Source organism: Nicotiana sylvestris, chromosome 3 (assembly GCF_000393655.2).
Source record: "Nicotiana sylvestris chromosome 3, ASM39365v2, whole genome shotgun sequence".
Lineage (NCBI taxonomy): Eukaryota > Viridiplantae > Streptophyta > Magnoliopsida > Solanales > Solanaceae > Nicotiana > Nicotiana sylvestris.
Genome location: NC_091059.1, coordinates 174,469,901 through 174,486,959, shown reverse-complemented (window position 1 = coordinate 174,486,959; position 17,059 = coordinate 174,469,901).

The following is a 17,059-nucleotide window of genomic DNA, read 5'->3' as shown; positions in this document are numbered from 1 at the left end:
TGGCTGCCTCCTGAAATGTGATCTCACTCCCGGCCTCCTTGGCCATCTGAAGACGAATCGGCTGAATAAGACCATCAATAAACCTCCTCACCCTCTCTCTCTTAGTGGGAAGTATGATGAGAGCATGGCGAGCTAGATCGATGAACCTGGTCTCATACTGGGTAACAGTCATGGAACCCTGCTGAAGAAACTGCATCCGATAGGCTTCTCTCTGGGTAACAGGGAGAAACTTCTCCAGAAACAATATCGTAAACTGCTCCCAAGTCAAAGATGGTGATCCGGCTGGTCTCGCTAAGCAATAATCCCTCCACCAAGTCTTGGCAGATCCAGACAAACGAAATGTAGTGAAATCAACCCCATTGGTCTCAACTATACCCATGTTCCTGAGAACCTCGTGGCAGCTGTCTAGATAATCCTGGGGATCCTCAGTAGATGCTCCGCTAAAAGTAGAAGTGAATAGCTTGGTGAATCTGTCCAGTATCCACAAAGCATCGGCGGACATAGCCGCTCCATCGCCGGTCCGAGCTATGACACCCGACTGAACTACTCCAACTAGATGAACTGCTAGAGTCTGAGTTTGGGGAGCTACCTGCTCCGGAGTGCGTGTAGCAGGAGTCTGAGCCCCTCCTCCAGCCTGAGAAGTGGCTGGTGCTACTGGAAGTAAACCCGCTCGGGTGACACTCTCCATGAGGCCTACCAATCGGACCAGAGCGTCCTGAAGAACTGGAGTGACAATGAAGCCCTGTGGGACCTGAGCTGGGCCCACTGGAGTTGCTGGAGCTGGAACCCCCTCGTCATAGTCAACATGAGGCTCCACCTCTGGGACTGCTGCTTGGGGCTGGGCTCTGCCCCGGACTCGGCCTCTGGCATGGCCTCGGCCTTTTCCTCTGCCCCTAATAGGAGCTGCTGCTGGGGGTTCGGGCTGTTGTGCGGTAGAAGGGGAAGCATGTGTTCTCGCCATCTATGAAAGAACAGAGTAGAATGGCAATCAGTGTTGAGAAACAGAATCGCACGACAAGAAAGAACAAGGTGAAATTTTTCCTAACTCTGTAGCCTCTAGGGGATAAATACATATGTCTCCATACCGATCCCTCAGACTCTACCGAGTTTGTTCGCGAGTTGTGAGACCTACGCAACCTAGAGCTCTGATACCAACTTGTCACGACCCGGATTTCCCCACCATCGGGAGTCGTGATGGCGCCTACTAACGGAGCTAGGCCAGCCAAACTTTAAACATTCTCTGATAACTTCTCAATAATAACCATATACGAAAGTAATTAAATAAAGAAACGGAAGACTTTAAGTTTATAAAACTGAAATTCAAATGCGGAAGTTTAAGACAAATCTCTACCCAAAATCTGGTGTCACTAACTCACGGACTACTAAAGAGTGCTACAAACAAGTATGAATGGAAATACAAAATATCTGTCTCGATACAATGAAGACAAACTAAACATGGAGAAGGACTTCGGCCTGCGAACGTCAGCTAGGCTACCTTGAAGTCTCTGGACTGAAGTCATCTCCCGATCAATATGCTACTGCTGCGGTCCTAAAGTTGCTCTGGTATCATAATCTATGCAAAAAGCACAGAAGTGAAGCATCAGCACAACCGACCCCATGTGCTAGTAAGTGCCTGGCCTAACCCCGACGAGGTAGTGACGAGGCTAGGACCAGATTCCAGATAAACCTGAGAAGATATATAATATGTTGCGGAAAATAAACTGGAATAAGCAGTTTAAAATGGGAGGGGTACATGCTTCGGGGAAACATATCAATACCAACAAAAGAAAATTATTAAAATATGAAAAGATAGCTCAATACCTACAACGATACAATAACAATACTGTTGCAGCGCGCAACCCGATCCCTTATCATTTAACATTGTTGCGGCGTGCAACCCAATCCACATATATATATATATATAGATGTTGCGGCGTGCAACCCGATCCAATTCATTATCCTGTGGTAGGCGTACCACCCGCTCCCATTTCATCATATCCTGTGGTAGGCGTACCACCCGCTCCCATTTTATTATCTTGTGGTAGGCGTACCACCCGCTCCCATTTCATTATCTTGTGGTAGGCATACCACCCGTTCCCATTTTATTATCTTCGATGAAAACAATCACGAACAAATCCAAATAGGGAACATAAGGAATATACTACTTCACGGCAAGGGAGAAACAGCTATAACCAAACTTGTTACCACCTAACTACCTCAGCTACATCTAGACTTGTTACAACACCTAACTACCTCAGCTATATCTAAACTTGTTACAACACCTAACTACCTCAGCTATAACCAAACTCGTTACAACATCTAACTACTTCAGCTATAACTAAACTTATTACAACACCTAACACAAAGAATCATCAACCTAAGCATCCGTAATATCAAATAAGAACACAATGCAAGGGAACCACAACTCAACAATAGCCCGGCAAGGGTGCAACGGGATAATCTCTTCCCTTTCTCACTTTTACTTCACAACTCCCTTCACCACTCGAGCCAATACTCTAGAGTTTCAATTATCACTTATACTTTCACAATTCGTTACACAACTGGAGTCAACGCTCCTCAATGTTCATAGGTCATAATTTTTTCCACAACTTTACACAACAAAAATAGAAATCTTCATCAAGGCATGAATAATACAACAAAATCATAGAAATCACAATATAAGACTCACGGTCATGCTTGACACCAACGTATAGATACTCGTCACCTTGCCTATACGTCGTACTCAACAAGAAGCAAGTAGCAGATATGACTCAACTCCTAATCCCTCAAGCTAAGGTTAGACCGAACACTTACCTCGAATGCTCCAACTCAAGTCTCGATTATAGCTTTACCTCTCGAATTCACCACCCAACCGCTCGAATCTAGTCCCAAATTACTTGAATGCATTAATAATTACTATTGGAACTAACCCCAATGCATAAAAATAGTTTTTACAAGGTTTTTCCCAAAAAGGTCAAAAATACCCCTGGACCTTCGTGGTCGAAACTCGAGGTTCGGACCAAACCTGGTTACCCATTCTCCCACGAATCCAAATATATGTTTTGTTTTGAAATCGGACCCCAAATTGAGGTTTAACTTCTCAATTTGTAGAAAACCTAGGTTCTACCCAAAACACCCAATTTCCCCATGAAAATCTTTGATTTGAAGTTGAAATCATGTTAAAAGATGTTAAGAAGTGAAGAAATTAAGTTAGAAATCACTTACCAATGGTTTTAGAGAAGAAAAGTTGTTTGGAAAATCACCTCTTAGGTTTTGGGTTTTTGAAAAGTGGGAAAATGACTGAAAGTCCCGAATATATATACTTTTGCTGGGGGCTGGCGCGGACCGCGCAGAAATGTACCGCGGTCGTGCCGAGGGAGGGAAGAAGTGGGCTTTCTCTGAACCCACCCAGCGCGGACCGCACTGATTTGGTGCACGGCCGCGCTGGTCGACCCTCTGAACTCCACCACGCGGACCGCACAGAAAAGCACCGCGACCGCGTGGCTGCCAACGCGGACCGCGCGGAAATGACCGCGGCCACACTGGGGCCTGCAACATCTGAACCTGCATTTTTAAGCCTAAGACCTCCCGGGCCCCACTCAAAACTCACCCGAGCCCCCAGGGCTCCAAACCAAACATTCATATGATCTCGAAAACACTTTACAGACTTACTCGTGCGATCAAATCGCCAAAATAACATCATATACATAGGATCAAGCCTCAAAACTCATGATTTTCTTTCAACTTTCATAAAACTCAAATTCCCCATTTTAAGTCCGAAACACGTCATATGACGTCCGTTTTTAGCCAAATTTTACAGATAGTGCTTAAAACATATTTAAGACTCGTACCGGGCGTCGGGACCAAAATACGAGCCCGATACCACAATTTTCTGATAAATTTTCTTCTTCATTAATAAATTTCTGGAAATAATTTCACACAAAAATTCATTTCTCGGGCTTGGGACCTCAGAATTTGATTCCGGGCACACGCCCAAGTCCCATATTTTTCTATGGACCCTCCGAGACCGTCGAATCACAGGTCCAGGTCCGTTTACCCAAAATATTGACCAAAGTCAATATTATGCATATTATTATCAAAATTCATCAAATTTCTCACATAATTCGCATATTTCAACATAAAAGCTTTCCGGCTACGCGCCTGGACTGTGCATGCAAATTGAGGCAACTAAAAGCGAGGTTTTCAAGGCCTCGAAAGCACGGAACAAGGAAGAATTACGGTGATGACTCTTTGGGTCGTCACAAATATGAATTTCTTGAAAGACAGTTTGATTGAGCTTACATGTTGTTGCTTATTTTTACTGCTTCATTTAGGCATCACTGAATTGCTCTGCTTCATCTTTTATGCTTTTAAGTTCTTCATATTTTATGCTCGGAGATTCTGTATAATGTTTGTGTGGTCCTTAGTTTTTTAGTTTTTAAATGGTTCTAGTAGACTCTAACAATGCAGGAATGTCTTGCTGATGGGTGAATAAGTGAAGGAAGTTGTGCCTCTAATGGGCCGAACCCCTTTCCTGCTAATTAGTAAGACTATACTTACGAAATATATGAATTGCTTGTTATTTTAAAAATGAAAGAAATTAAAAGTAGAAGCAGCTTCTTTTACGCTGCACAAACATCATATTTGGTAAGCAACCTCCACTTCCAACCAAGAGGTTGTGAGTTCAAGTTTCCCCAAGAGCAAGGTGGGAAGTTCTTGGAGGGAAGGATGCCGGGGGTCTATTTGAAAAGAGTCTCTCTACCTCAGGGTAGGGGTAAGGTCTGCGTACACACTACCCTCCCCAGACCCCACTAAGTGGGATTATACTGAGTTGTTGTTGTTGTAAACATCATATTTGGAGAATGAAGAGCTTTTGTTGGCTGGCAAATTTTCAAGCTTTCTAAGTTAATTGATAATTTTGAAGAAATTTTACCATCCTTTCGTAATATATATATTTACTGCTGAAACATCATATGTACTTTCTAGAATTACATTTCGCTGGTTAATATTTTTAAAGCAAATCCTTTTACCTTTAATTTTAATATTTGTCTGTGTCATGTTTGAGGGCATCATTGTTATTTGTTTCTTTAATACGAAAGTGTGAATAGGCATATCACAATGTTTTATTACTGATCAAAATATTTCTTCAAAGGCCCTAGGGCTTTGTTCTAGCGGTAAGAGTGCAATATGTGATGTGCGAGTTAGACACACTTTATTAGTTGTACCCTACCGCAGACAAAGTTCTTAGACAATGTCTTTGGAAAGATGAAAATAGTATTTTATAAACGTCTTTGTACACTCTTTTCCTTTCTTTCCCTAGTGTTCTGTGATCTATATGCTCATATTACTTCACTTTCCTTATCTAATCTTTTTAGTCTTATGAGCAAATTAAAGTGACATGCTTCACTATTATCGCAGTTTCTCATCCCAACATTGCATGAGCATTGTGTGTTCTCTTTTAGTATATGGAACAATTGACCTATCCGGTCATAATTTCAAACAAGCTTTAATTAGACTAGAATTAAGGATTATTATATTTAATCTATTGACATAATTATTTTATAATTTTAGGTCATACAGTCTGATGTTCGATAATTTAGTGGGTGCAAGATTTCAATATGACGAAGAGTTGGAGAAATTATTTGAAGATTGTTATCCATCAAGATTAGTTATATAATGACATTAGCTATTTACTTCAAACAATATAAGTTTATTTTTTAGGTGCTGTGATATTAATATTTTGGATTAGTACTTCCTTTTGTTTGTTAAGATTTAACGAGATATACTATTATTTTGTGAATTAATATTAATATTTATTTACATTATTTTTTGGTCGAATGTAGTAGCTATTGTTAATGGTGGTTAAACTTACCATTACAACTTGTGACTTTTAGCGCCAATTTTACAGGATATACCGGCTTAACAATAAAAGGATAAATTAAAATATTTATATAGGGATATTGTAGCCATTATATTGCTATTAAAGATGACTTTTGCGGCAATTTAGTTGACTTTACTAGCCATTAAAATAGACGCTAAAGGAGCATACTAATATATTTTTAGAAGAGATATTATTGCCATTCTAATTGCCACAAAACAATTACCGCTAAAGGTATGGACTTTTAGCGACAAATAGTTTAAATTTAGAGGCTATAAAAATAGACGGTAAAGGGGCATTATTAGCCGTCTTAGAATGGGTTTAGCAGCCATAATGATTGCCGCAAAATATTGTCGTTAAAGCAAATGAGTTTTAGTGGTAATAAGTCATACCTTTTACCAGCTTTTGTCAGAAAGCATTACCGACCCCGGCTTCAGCGGCTAAAGACCAATCGCCGATAAATGATATAGCGGCTATTATTATTGCCGCCAATGCTATTTTTATCGCTGCTAAAGCCCATTTTTGTTGTAGTGCCTTCTTGGATGGACTAGGTTCTTTAGGAGTGCCATGGACTTCATAGTTACAAGCAAGCAGAGTATTGGCCCCAAAATGATCCTTGCTCGTACCAACCTCCCACTTCTTCATAGGTACCTTGAAATGTGCAAGCATAGCTGTGAGAATAAAGCCATAGGGAATGACATGAGTCTTGGAGCCATTTATAACCCTATCAAGAAGCTGGATTATAAATCCAGGCCAATTAATCTCCCTCCCACTATCCAAACACTCCATTAGGACCAAGTCCATGAAGTTTACAATGTGCCCTTTCCTGCCTAGGCAGAACACATTTGTTGACAAACTTAAACAACACTTTGTGGGGTGGCTTCATCTCACTCTTGTACATAGCCTTGGGCTCCATTTCCTCCTCATTGTCACTAAATTTTCTGGTAATATCAAGGATAGGAGGTAGGTTTTCTAGGCTTAGACACTTGAGTTTTGTATAGTCATTGTACCCCTCAGCAGGTACACCTAGAATTTCTCCCAACTCCTTCACATCGAAAGAGACTTGTACTCCTTTCAACATACTGGTAACCCTTCCATTTTCACTTCAGCATTTGCCATAAACTCTACGATTTCATTCCTGACCAACCTGTCATCCATCTGAAGGACCATGTTCTTCCAGTTTTGCAACTCCAACTTCTCCAATATCAGCACCATACCTTGCCCCTCCAAATCTATGAGGAGTCTCCCCTTCAGAATTGTAATCTTGCCAAACTAGTCCATCTTGTCGTTTTCATCATCAGAATCATCTTCTTCTTCTTCTCCACTCCATTCTTCTTCCTCAACCATTTTTAATTTTCTTGATTTTACAACCGACCTGGTTCTTTTTGCTAAAGTAGATGGTTCAGAAGATTTTGACTCTAAAATAGACTTCTTTGTGGAAGTCTTGGCTTTCTTGGGTTTGGGAGTCAAAACCTCCACTTCTTCTGTCTCATCTTCATCTCGAAGGACCAGGTCCAGCTTATCAACATCAACAGCCTCAACAGACTCAATTATCTTCTTCTTTCCCTTAGCAACTGCTTTTCTTCTACTTTTCTCCAAGGCTTTCTCCAATTTTTCCTCATCTTGCTTTTTCTGGCTTCTTGTGGCTCTGCCTCTTGTGGGAGGAATTTCAATAGTAACAGAAGAGACAGAAAGGGCAGCCTTCCTTTTCTTGTTTGCCCTAGCGGTGCCAGGGGTTTTTGCCTTTGAACTTCCCTTCTTTTTTTGATTATAACTATCAATCACTCTTTATAGTAGATCTGCGAGGGTTTCCTGTTCGGATGGAATAGGTTCATCTATATTTTTCTCAAGTTGAACCAACTTTTCAGCAGCTTCACCAGACCCATTTCCCCCTGTTTTGCTTACACTCTCCTCTATTTCAGTAAATTCCTCTCCCCAAACAACCATTGCACCTGTTTCTTTTGTTAGACTAACATGAGTAGGTGAAGAATCAACCACTCTTACCCTTCCCCTCACAGCACTCCTATCACCCTTGCTTTCTTTTTCTTTTTCCTTTTCATTTTTATCACAAACTTCTCCAGATTCTGTAGTCTCAACAACAGCTATAGACCCTACCAGTACAAACCTATTCTCCAAATTTGCAACAACTTCAGAAATTGTCTCAGGAGTAACTTTATGACCATAAGATACATGTTCAGTTTCAGAAGAACCACTTTCTTCCCCCTTAGTAGCAGACTTAAATAAATTTTCAGATTTTTAGGATTCTTCTTTCCTACTTGCTCTCAATTGTTTGTTTATTTTCTCGACCTGCTCTCCTCCAACGACAATCTTGCGTGCCATCAGTTTTACTCTACTTTTCTTAGAGATTGGTGTGGTTGAAGGAGTGGTAGTAGGTGAATAAGTGGTTTCTTGTAGTGGTGATGAAGGGTTTTCAGGAGTGTTGGCCATATCTGGGCTAGGGTATGAAGAACAATGAAGTTGTGAGAAAGAAGATGAGGATAGAAGTCTGAGAGAATTTAGAGGTCTGAAAGTTTAGAAGTAACGAATAGATATAACTCCTCATCATTATAGAGGGGTGGTATTCAATTGAGTAACGACAACTTTGCAGAAGTCTAATCAAACTGCAATTCAGTTTGAAAAGACATTCAAAGTTGTCCCTAGAATCTAGGCAATTCAATTTATTTAGGACTTTTTTAAACGGAATTGGTTCACTTGTAACGGATAAGTCCAAAAAAGATTTGGGATTAAGTAGGACTCTGCTCATTATCCAAATATTATTATTTCAAATTATGCAGAGTGTACAAAACATACTGTGTAATCTTGATGAACTAAGTTCTTCACTGAGAATGCTCTTGTGTAAGTCTAAATTTGCCAAAATAGAGAAAATATCATTAGAGATTAATGAGTCATTCTAACACATAGCACAAGAGTATACTATTGAAAGTATGAGATTGAGCAAGATCTAATCTACTTATGTACAAAATTTACAGATTTTCTAACCAACAAAATTTTTCAATTTTTTTTTACTTTTTTATTCTTTTTCGATTGTGAACTTTTGAAATGGTCCTTTTAGGTGATATTAATCATCCCTAGTTCTAACTTTTTCCTTTCAAAGCGATCTCTACTTAGAGATTTTGTAAAGATGTCAGCTATTTGCTTGTCAGTAGCACAAAACTCCACAGTGATCGAACCTTTTTCATAGTTGTCCCTCTAAAAAAGGTTCCTAACATCTATGTGCTTAGTTCTCTTATGATGAACTGAGTTCTTTATCATACTAATGGCACTAGTGTTATCACAAAATATAAGGATACAACCAACATCAATTCCAAAGTCCATTAATTGTTGTTTGATCCACAACAATTGAGCACAACATGGAGCAGCAACAACTTACTTAGCTTCAGCAGTAGATAATGCCACATAATTTTGCTTTTTGGTAGCCCAAGACACAAGACATGAGCCAAGAAAGTGTGCTATACCTGAAGTGCTCTTTCTATTCACAAGAAAACTTGCATAGTCAGCATCAGTATATCCCACTAGATTAAAATTAATACCTTTTGGATACCAAAGACAAAGGTCAGTGGTGCCTTTTAGGTATCTCAAAATCCTCTTGACAACAGTCAAATGAGTCTTCTTTGTATTCACCTGAAATCTTGCACAAAGACCTACACTGAAAACAATATCAGGTATGCTAGCAGTGAGATACAATAATTAGCCAATCATTCCTTTATAAAACTTCTTATCAACAGATGAACCAAGTTCATCTATATCCAACTTTGTAGTTATTGTAATAGTACTGTCAATTTCTTGGAATCTTTTATTTTAAACCTTTTAAGTAACTCTTTTACATACTTCTGCTAATGGATCATAGTTTCTTTTGAATTTTGTTTAATCTGTAAGCCTAAAAAGAATCTAAGCTCACCCATCATGCTCATTTCAAATTCACTTCCAATTAATTTAGAAATTTTTTTACTTAACTTATCAGTGGTTGCTCCAAAGATTATATCATCAATATATATCTGAACTACCAAGAGATCTTTACCTTTTTCTTTCATGAACAAAGTATTGTCAATTTTACCTCTCTTATAGTCATGCTCAAGCAAAATTTTTGATAATCTTTCATACCATGCTCTCAAAGCCTGCTTGAGCCCATAAAGTGCCTTGTCAAGTTTGTACACATGATCAAGATGTTTCTTGCTTTAAAACCCCGTAGGTTGCTTGACAAACACTTCTCCCTTGAGATAGCCATTGAGGAAGGCGCTCTTGACATCCATCTGATGGAGAGTGAATTTCATGTAAGCACCAAAGGCTATAAGGAGTCTAATAGTTTCCAATCTTACAACTGGAGCAAAAGTCTCATCATAATATATGCCCTCCTCTTGACTATACCCTTGAACCACCAATCTTGCTTTGTTCCTTGTAACTGTTCCATCTTCATCAATTTTGTTTCTAAAGACCCATTTAGTGCCAATCACTGATCGGTCCCTAGGTCTTGGTACTAGATGCCAAATTTGACTTCTCTCAAATTGGTTGAGTTCATCCTACATTGCATTCACCCAGTCTGTATCCTGCAAAGCCTCAACAACATATTTTAGGTTCAATAAGAGATAGAAAAACATCAAAAGCACAAAGAATCTTCAGAGAAGATCTTGTTTTGATTCCAGAGGTTTGATCAGTAATTATATTCTCAGTGGGATGAGAACTTTGGTACTTGTAAGGTTTCACAATTAGTTGGTTTCCTCTTGATGTTCCTCCAATGTTAGTTGCTGAGGAACAGGTTCATAGACAGGTTCCATTGAAGTTTGAGATTCAGTTTCTCTTTGTTCAGTTCCCCCTATCAGGTTGCCTGGGTAGAAGAACCTGTTCCATCACTTGTTCCTTCCTCTGGTGCAGCTTCAGTCTTGGCTGTGGTTTCATTAGAATTTCTTACCGGCCCAATTGCTTCATCTTCATGTTCCTGTCTCTCAGAAAGAATGTTAGTTTCATCAAAAACCACATGTACACTTTCTTCTACACACAGAGTTCTTTCGTTATAGATCTTATAAGCTTTACTATGTGAAGAATATCCCATGAATACTCCCTCATCACTTCTGAGAGAAAACTTACCTAGAGAGTCTTTACCATTATTGTGCACAAAGCACTTGCATCCAAATGCCCTAAGATGGGATATATTTGGCTTTCTCCCTTTAAGTAACTCATAGGGAGTCTTCTCAACAAGAGGTATGACCATGCACCTATTTATGATGTAACATGCAATGTTCACAGCTTCTGCCCAGAATCTATAAGGCAGTTTACTAGACAGAAGCATTGTCCTAGCCATTTCTTCCAATATAATATTCTTTCTTTCAACTACACCATTTTGTTGTGGAGTCCTAGCTGCAGAAAAGTTATGATCTATGCCATGTACATCAAAAAATTTAGCAAATTTAGCATTTTCAAATTCAGTACCATGATCAGACCTAATTGATGCAAGTGAACATGTCAAATGCTTCATCTTTAGATGTTATAAACAATGTCCAAGTAAACCTAGAATAATCATCAACATGTACCATAACATATCTTTTACCACCTCTGCTTAGAGTTCTCAATGGTCCACAATGATCCATATGGACCAGTTCCATCGTTCTGGTGGTACTTACCATTTTCTTACTTATAAAAGAGGATCTTACCTGTTTCCCCCTTGCACAAGCCTCACAAACTTTGTCTTCCTTGAACTTAATGTTAGGTAGTCTTATCACCAAGTCCTTGGAGACTAGTTTGTTGAGTTGACTTAGACTGGAATGTCCAAGTCTTTTGTGCCAAATGAGGGGATCATTATCCAATACACTTAAGCATGTGAGTTTATTTCTGAAAGTGTGGACAGATCTACAACATATATATTGTTCACTCTTTTTTCCTGCAAAACAATCTTATCAGTGGTAAGATTTATCATAAAATATTGGGTCGAGGTGAATGCTACCAAGTTACCTCTATCACACAGTTGTGATATACTGATTAGGTTGTATTTTTAAGTCATCTATCAAGTAGACATTCTCAATAGATTGAGAATCAGTCTTACCTACTTTTCTAATCCCAATGATCTCACCTTTCTTCCCATTTCCAAAGGAGACATTACCTCATTTTAGGTCCTCAAGTGAAAAGAATTGATTCTTGCTTCCTGTCATATTCTTTGAGCAACCACTATCCATGTACCATATTTGGTTGCTCCTCTTCACTTGGACCTCTGATTCATCATCAGATTCTCCAATAGCCATAAGTGCTTGTTTATCTTCATCTTCATCGTGTGAGCTTTCATCTGATTTCTTTCCCCAAGCAGCAACCATAACCTTTGTTGATCCTTTGTTCTTCTTGGATTGAACCTGTTCCTTCTTCCCATTTCTTTGTTCAGCTCTTTCCTTGTTCCATTCAATTTCCCATTGAGGGTAGTTTTTGATGTGGTGATCAGTCTTCTCACACTTGTAGCACCCCTCATTGGTTTGCTTTTCGGGAACCTTTGATTTGTTATAACTTCTACAGCTTGAAGGAATCTTTCCTCTTATTAGGTACTTCTTGAAGTCTTTTGTGATCATGGGCATTTCATCATCTTCTAGTTCAGAACCTTCAGTGATTCTGAGTGTTAGGCTTCTTTCCTTATTGGTTACATCCATCTTCATGGTTTGCCTTCTAAGTTCATAACCAGTGAGATTTCCCATTAGCTCATCCAACTTAAGAGTGTCAATATTCTTTGATTCCTGAATGGTAGTGATTTTGCTCCCCCAAGTGACTGCAGAACCCTTGTCAAAATCTTCTGAACTCTGTCCTATTCAGGAATAATCCTTCTAAGAGACTTAAGTTCATTTGTTATTGTAGTTAACCTTGTATATATCTCTTAGATGGTTTCCCCTTCCTTCATGGTAAAGTTCTCATATTGGGAATACAGTAGAGTTCCTGGGGACCTCTTCACTTGAGGTGTTCCTTCATGGGCCACCTGTAGAGTGTCCCATATTTTCTTAGTAGTGGTGCAACTTTGGATTCTACTGTACTCATCTGGACCAAGTCCACAGACAAGCCATTTTTTGGCTTTGGCATTCTTCTCCCATTTCCTTATGTCTTTAGCAGTGTAGTCAGCTCTTGTTTTTGGAACATCTACTCCTTAGGTATTTTTATTCAAGGTAGCCAATGGTTCATCGGTGACAATGTCTCATAGCTCATAGTCCTACTACAATTGAACTAGGATAAAAGACAGACACTTGGAACTGGTTCTTCTATCTGGTTCATGTAGCTTCAGGTTTGCAAAATACCTTGCTATTTTTTTCTCAATTCACGTTTAACTTCTACTTTTGTGCATCCTGTAAAGTGAGAACATCCTGCAATTTATAGAGTTAGTAGATGAAGAAATAACTAGAGTTCTAATGCTACTCTACCTTTATGGAAGAGTTCTAGTTGATCTCAACTTCTAACTCCTCCCTTATCTTGGATAGTGTTCTCTTTAAGTAAAGAGTCCTTCTCCTTATCACTTATGCAACCTTTTCGATCAGGAGATATCAATTATACCAAGTTAAGATTATCTCCTTCACATGCATACTACATGCTAGAGTCTGCCCACGTTTATGTACACAATGGATGGACCTGGTTCATGCCGGAGCTTCCTTTGTCAATCTTCAAAACAAACCTTTTCTTGGGCCAACAGTGTCATTTTTTTCTCTTTTCGTTTTCGCACAATATTAATACATATGTTTCGTAAAATTTTAGGACGAAGCGATGTCATGTGACACCATTTCATTCCACGTGCATCTGCCCCCGATTTTTCTCGGTAAATTTGTTAAAAAGAATTGCAAAAAGGTATGACTTCAATGTTAGAGTTCACAAGTATATATAATGTTAGAATAATTATACATAGTGTTGCTGACTAGTTTTTTTTTTTTTTTGGGTTTTATTTGATGCTATCTCATATTCAACTAGCTTTTGACCATCCTCGGCTAAAAGGAATGAAGACTGGCACTTTGCTATGCAATCCTCAGTTTTTTTCTTGCTTATTCATTTGGTACTGTCAGGTCAGAGCATACTCTGTTGTTTGTCTTAACAATAGAACAAAACATAAATTGCCAGCTAATTGTTTATTCTTCAAAAAATACAAGTAGCTAAGAGAATCTAAAACACCATCACTTGGCAAGCATACACATAACAAACTCCTCGTAATTGAGTGAGCTTCCACTGCTCTATTCATCATCTCCTTCGAAGTATGTAATACCATCATAGTATATATTACCCTCGTTTGTATTACTGGCACAAAAAAGCTAAGTATACAATATAATAAAAAGGTTAAAATCTAAACTAGAACCATGCGGAGGTAGAGGTCTTATGACATGTCGCGAAAATGGAATAGCACAATTTATTTGCTGATTCACATCTTTGTCTTTAGTTCCACATGGTATTTCATTATTTGTCCAATTATCGCTAACTAATTTTATCCCATACATGATATTCAACTGATTATTCTTCGCTAGGAGTACTATTTAATATATATTGAAAGGGAGTATTTGAGTTGAATTGATCGAAGAGGAAAGATTCAGACGAAGAGAGAGAAGAAAGAGAGGAATACTTTGTTCTGATATTGAGAAAATAAAAGCCTAACTATACACATATATATATGTATCCTTATTTATACTGTCTACTCATTCAATATAATTAATTAGCTTAACTACTTAACTAACCATACACCTAAATCTAACTAACTCTAACTGACACATACAACTCCCACAACCTATGTACAAGTATTGCTATTACTGCTCTTTTCAACACTTCCCCTCAAGTTGGGTGATTAAAAAATGTTAATCATCCCGAAGTTGCAAACCATCTCACTATGTAGCTATTTTCCAAGTGCCTTGGTTAGTATATCTGCAATTTACACCTTACTGGGAACATATGTTATTTTAATCATACCCGATTGTAGCTTTTCTCAGATAAATTGGCAATCAATCTTTATGTGCTTTGTGCGCTTGTGATACATTGGATTTGAAGCAATCTATAGGGAGACTTTGTTGTCACAGTACAACTCTATAGGTATATCAACTTGAGTTCCTAATTCCTCCAGCAGACCATGTATCCAAGTTAACTCAGCTATAGTGGTGGTCATGCTTATGTACTCACTCTACTGAGCTTCTTGAAATTGTGCTTTGTTTCTTTGATTTCCATGAGATCATGGAGTCTCCAAGTTTTACGTAGAAACTTGTAACTAACTTTCTAGTCACTGAGCAGGACGTCCAGTCTGCATCACAAAATGCAGTTATCTTCCTACTATATCTGCTACTCATCAACAAACCTTGTCCTGGACAATTCTTGATATATCTCTCTACCCTCAATGATGCATCATAATGGGACTATTTTGGTGTATTCATAAACTAACTGAGAACTTGAACTGCAAATAAAATGTTCGGCCTTGTGATTGCCAAATACAAGAGTCTCCCCATAAGTCTCCGATACACTCTTCGATCTTCAAGTTCTGTATCAGGTTCTTGCATACCAAAAAGCTCGTCATATTCCACACTACTAAGTTTTATGTTTCGATCCAAAGAGGAGTGCTTGATTTAGCTCCTCATAGGCCACATTCTGACACAAGCTCTAAGACATACTTTCTTTGGTTCATGAGGATTCCTCTGTGTGATTTTGCAAACTCAATATCAAGGAAAAAATTTAGCTCTTCCAAATCTTTCATCTTGAAATTGTGATTCAATATATCTTTGGCATCTTGAATAAAAAACTTATCATTTCCTGTGATCAAAAGATCATCAACATAAAATAATATAATCACTACGATAAAGGGTCTAATATGTCCCTCTAATATTAATAATTGTATAAAAATGTCCTTCATTATACTATCAGGTCAAAAGACTCCTTTCCATTACACTATTAAACAAAAATACCCCTAAACAGACGGAATAGACACGCGACATTGATTTAAGGCTCAAGGCCATCTGGTTCTTTTTAATAACCCAAATTGGAATGAACTCGCTCCGACCTACATACTAGATCCACCCATTCTCCAACTAATTTAAAGTTCAAAACCCAAATTTTTTAAACATATTTTGTCCTCCTAATCAGAGAAAAGTTGTCTCCTCTCTATTACTCAAAATTCATAATTGCAAAACTCAAGATTCAATCTGAAAGGTAGGTTCTGTGATGACCCAAAAGATCATCTTATGATTTAAAACTAAATTCTATATTCTGAGGCTTTAAAAATCTCATTTTATCACTCTTCGATTTACGTGCACAGTCCGTACGTGTTTCCGAAAAGCTTTTATGTTGAAAGTTGATGAAAATAATAATTTTTGCCTAAAAATTTAATTTAGTTGACTTCAGTCAATATTTTTGGTAAACGGGCCTGGACTAGTGTTTTGATAGTCCCGTTGGGTCCTATCAAAATATGAGACCTGGAAGTATGTCCGGAATCGAATTCTGAGGTAACTAGCTTAAGATATGATTTTTTATTGAAAATTGAAAGACTGAAAATATAATGGTTTTAAGAATTTGATTAATAATTGATCTTGTTGGTCCCAGGTCCATATTTTAGTTCTGGAGCTCGATACAGGTTTATTATGATATTTAAGACTTGTCTGTAAAATTTGATGAGAAACGGAGTTGGTTTGACGTGATTCGGACGTCCGATTGTAAAAATAGAGTTTTTAAAACTTTCTTAAAAATTTCATTCAATTTGGTGCTAAATTTGTAATTTTATGTGTTATTTTGGCAATTTGATCGCGCGAGCAAGTTTGTAAGATGTTTTAGGACTTGTGTACATGTTTGGTTTGGAGCCCCGAGGACTCGGGTGAGTTTCGGATAGACTTCAGGATGTTTTAGACTTTGGAGAAATCTAATTTTCTGTAGCTTCAGTGGTTGCTGGTTTTCTTCTTTGCATTCGTGAAGCTTCTCACGCGAACACGAAGAGTAAGCTGGGTTGAGGGTGGTTTTCTTGTATGCGAACGCAAGGCCATAGTCGCGAACGCAGAGCACTGGGGGTTCTGCTCTTCGCGAACGCGACTGGCTCACGCGAACCCGTAGAGTAAATGGAGGTGGGTTGGGATTTATAGGTTGTTCTAAGCGAACGCGAGCCTTGGCTCGCAAACGCAATGGCCAGGAGGGACAAACCATCATGAACGCATACAACTTTTCGCGATCGCATAAGCCATCAAGGATGGATCTTCGGGA